The following is a 4,554-nucleotide window of genomic DNA, read 5'->3' on the forward strand; positions in this document are numbered from 1 at the left end:
GCGGTGAGCGCCAAACTGGGATGGACTGGGAGGGACTGGGAGGGACTGGGATGGACTGGGAGGGACTGGGATGGACTGGGAGGGAACTGGGATGGACTGGGATGGGATTGGGAGCCGGACTGGGAGGGACTGGGAGGGAACTGGGAGGGACTGGGATGGGACTGGGATGGACTGGGAGGGAACTGGGAGGGACTGGGATGGACTGGGAGGGACTGGGGGGGACTGGGAGGGAACTGGGAGGGAACTGGGAGGGACTGGGATGGACTGGGAGGGACTGGGGGGGACTGGGAGCCGAACTGGGAGGGACTGGGATGGACTGGGATGGGATTGGGAGGGACTGGGAGGGAACTGGGAGCACTGGGAGGGAACTGGGAGGGACTGGGAGCCGAACTGGGAGGGACTGGGATGGACTGGGAGGGACTGGGAGGGAACTGGGAGGGACTGGGAGAGACTGGGATGGGATTGGGAGCCAAACTGGGAGGGACTGGGATGGACTGGGAGCCAAACTGGGATGGACTGGGAGGGGATTGGGAGGGACTGGGAGGGACTGGGATGGACTGGGAGGGACTGGGATGGACTGGGAGGGACTGGGACGGACTGGGAGGGACTGGGAGCCGAACTGGGAGGGACTGGGATGGACTGGGATGGGATTGGGAGGGACTGGGAGGGAACTGGGAGCACTGGGAGGGAACTGGGAGGGACTGGGAGCCGAACTGGGAGGGACTGGGATGGACTGGGAGGGACTGGGAGCCGAACTGGGAGGGACTGGGATGGGATTGGGAGCCAAACTGGGAGCACTGGGAGGGAACTGGGATAGACTGGGAGCCAAACTGGGAGGGACTGGGATGGACTGGGATTGACTGGGAGGGACTGGGAGGGAACTGGGAATTCACATTTTCATACTGGGATGACACTGGGCCATACTGGGATGACGCTGGGCCATACTGGTTCATACTGGGAATTCCCATTTCCATCCTGGTTCATGCTGGGAATTCACTGGTCCATACTGGTCCGTACTGGTTTGTACTGGTTTATACTGGTCCATACCGGTTGATACAGTCCATACTGGTCCATACTGATTTATACTGGTCCATACCGCTCCATACTGGTCTATACTGGTCCATACTGGTTTATACTGGTCCATACCACTCCATACTGGTTTATACTGGTCCACACCGCTCCATACTGGTCTATACTGGTCCATACTGGTTTATACTGGTCCATACTGGTCCATACCGGTCCATACTGGTCCATACCGGTCCATACTGGTTTATACTGGTCCATACCGGTCCATACCGGGGCATACCGGTCCACACTGGCCCATACTGGTTTATACTGGTCCATACTGTTCAATACTGCTCCATACTGCTCCATACTGGTTTATACTGGTCCATACCGCTCCATACTGGTTTATACTGGTCCATACTGGTCCATACTGGTCCATACTGGTTTATACTGGTCCATACCGCTCCATACTGGTTCATACTGATCCATACCGTTCCATACTGGTTTATACCGGTCCATACCGCCCCATACTGCTCCATACCGGTCCATACTGGTTTATACTGGTCCATACCGCTCCATACTGGTTCATACTGGTCCATACCGGTCCATACTGCTCCATACTGGTTTATACCGCTCCATACTGGTTTATACCGGTCCATACCGGTCCATACTGGTTCATACTGGTCCATACTGGTCCATACTGGTCCATTCTGCTCCATACCGCCCCATACCGGTCCATACTGGTTTATACTGGTCCATACTGGTCCATATTGTTCAATACCGCTCCATACTGGTTTATACTGGTCTGTACTGGTCCATACTGGTCCATACCAGTCCATACTGGTCCATACTGGTTTATACTGGTCCATACCGGTCCATACTGGTTCATACTGGTCCATACCGGTCCATACCAGTCCATACTGGTCCATACTGCTCCATACTGCTCCATACTGGTTTATACCGGTCCATACCGGTCCATACTGGTTCATACTGGTCCATACTGGTTCATACTGGTTTATACTGGTTCATACTGGTCCATTCTGCTCCATACCGCCCCATACCGGTCCATACTGGTTTATACTGGTCCATACTGGTCCATATTGTTCAATACCGTTCCATACTGGTTTATACCGGTCCATACCGCCCCATACTGCTCCATACTGGTCCATACCGGTCCATACTGGTTTATACTGGTCCATACCATTCCATACTGCTCCATACTGGTCCATACTGGTCCGTACCGGTCCATACTGGTTTATACCGGTCCATACCACTCCATACTGGTTTATACTGGTCCATACCGCTCCATACTGGTTTATACCGGTCCGTACTGGTCCATACTGGTTCATACTGGTCCATACCGCTCCATACTGGTTCATACTGGTCCATACCGCTCCATACTGGTTTATACTGGTCCATACCGCTCCATACTGGTCCATACCAGTCCATACCGGTCCATACCGGTTTATACTGGTCCGTACTGCTCCATACCGGTCCATACCGGTCCATACCGGTCCATACCGGTCCATACTGGTTTATACTGGTCCATACTGGTCCATACTGGTTCATACTGGTTCATACCGGTCCATACCAGTCCATACTGGTCCATACTGGTTTATACTGGTCCATACTGCTCCATACTGGTCCATACTGCTCCATACTGGTTTTTACTGGTTTATACTGGTCCATCCTGCTCCATACTGGTCCATATTGGTTTATGTTGGTTTATACCGGTTCATACTGGTTCATACTGGTCCGTACTGGTCCCGCAGGGCCGGAGCCGCCGGGGCCGCCGGGCCCGAAGCCATGGGGGCCCCCCCGGCCCCCCCCGGGCCCCCCCCGGGCCCCCCAAGACACGGGGGGGCCCCGCCCCCCCCCACTGTGAACCCCCAAATCCGGGGGGGGTGGGGGGGGGAGGGGAACCCCCCCCCAAAAATGGGGCTCCCCCCCCGCCCCTCCCCCACCCTCCCCCAACCCCCCCCGTGTGTCAGTTCGTGTTTGGGGGGGGGGGATCCCCCCAAAAAAAGGGACCCCAAAAATGGGACCCCAAAAATGGGACCCCAAAAAAGGGACCCCAAAAATGGGATTGGGGGGACCCCCCCAAAAAATGGGACCCCAAAAATGGGACCCCAAAAAAAGGGACCCCAAAAATGGGACCCCAAAAAAGGGACCCCAAAAATGGGATTGGGGGGACCCCGCCCAAAAATGGGACCCCAAAAATGGGACCCCAAAAAAAGGGACCCCAAAAAAGGGACCCCAAAAAAGGGACCCCAAAAAATGGGACCCCAAAAATGGGACCCCAAAAAAGGGACCCCAAAAATGGGATTGGGGGGACCCCCCCCCAAAAATGGGACCCCAAAAATGGGAACCCAAAATGGGGGAGGGGGGGATCCCAAAAAAAGGGACCCTGAAATGGGAACCCAAAAATGGGGGGGTCCCCAAAAAAGGGACCCCGAAAAGTGACCCCGAAATGAGACCCCAAAAAAAGGGACCACAAAAATGGGACCCCAAAAATGGGATTGGGGGACCCCCCCCAAAAATGGGACCCCAAAAATGGGAACCCAAAAATGGCAACCCAAAAATGGGATTGGGGGGACCCCGCCCAAAAATGGGACCCCAAAAATGGGAACCCAAAATGGGGGAGGGGGGGACCCCAAAAAAAGAGCCTGAAATGGGACCCCAAAATGGGGGGGGGTCCCCAAAAAAGGGACCCCAAAAAGTGACCCCGAAATGGGATCCCAATAAAAGGACCCCAAAAAAAGGAACCCCAAAAATGGGACCCCAAAAAAGGGACCCCAAAAATGGGATCCCAAAAATGGGACCCCAAAAAAAGGGACCCCAAAAAAAGGGACCCCAAAAATGGGACCCCAAAAATGGGAACCCAAAATGGGGGAGGGGGGACCCCAAAAAAAGACCCTGAAATGGGACCCCAAAATGCGGGGGTCCCCAAAAAAGGGACCCCAAAAACGGGACCCCAAAAAAAGGGACCCCAAAAATGGGATTGGGGGGACCCCGCCCAAAAATGGGACCCCAAAAATGGGAACCCAAAATGGGGGAGGGGGGGACCCCAAAAAGGACCCTGAAATGGGACCCCAAAATGGGGGGGGGTCCCCAAAAAAGGGACCCCAAAAAGTGACCCCGAAATGGGACCCCAATAAAAGGGACCCCAAAAAAAGGAACCCCAAAATGGGAATCCAAAATGGGACCCCAAAAAAAGGGACCCCAAAAAAAGGGACCCCAAAAAAAGGGACCCCAAAAAAAGGGACCCCAAAAAAGGGACCCCAAAAAGTGACCCCGAAATGGGACCCCAAAAAAAGGGACCCCAAAAAAAGGGACCCCAAAAAAGGGACCCCAAAAAGTGACCCCGAAATGGAACCCAAAAAAAGGGACCCCAAAAATGGGACCCCAAAAAGTGACCCCGAAATGGGACCCCAAAAATGGGAACCCAAAAAAAGGGACCCCAAAAATGGGACCCCAAAGATGGGGGAGGGGGGACCCCAAAAAAATGGACCCGAAAAATGGGATTGTGGGGGACCCCAAAAAAAGAGA

Source organism: Fringilla coelebs (assembly GCF_963513975.1).
Source record: "Fringilla coelebs genome assembly, chromosome: 36".
In the NCBI taxonomy this organism is placed as follows: Eukaryota; Metazoa; Chordata; class Aves; order Passeriformes; family Fringillidae; genus Fringilla; species Fringilla coelebs.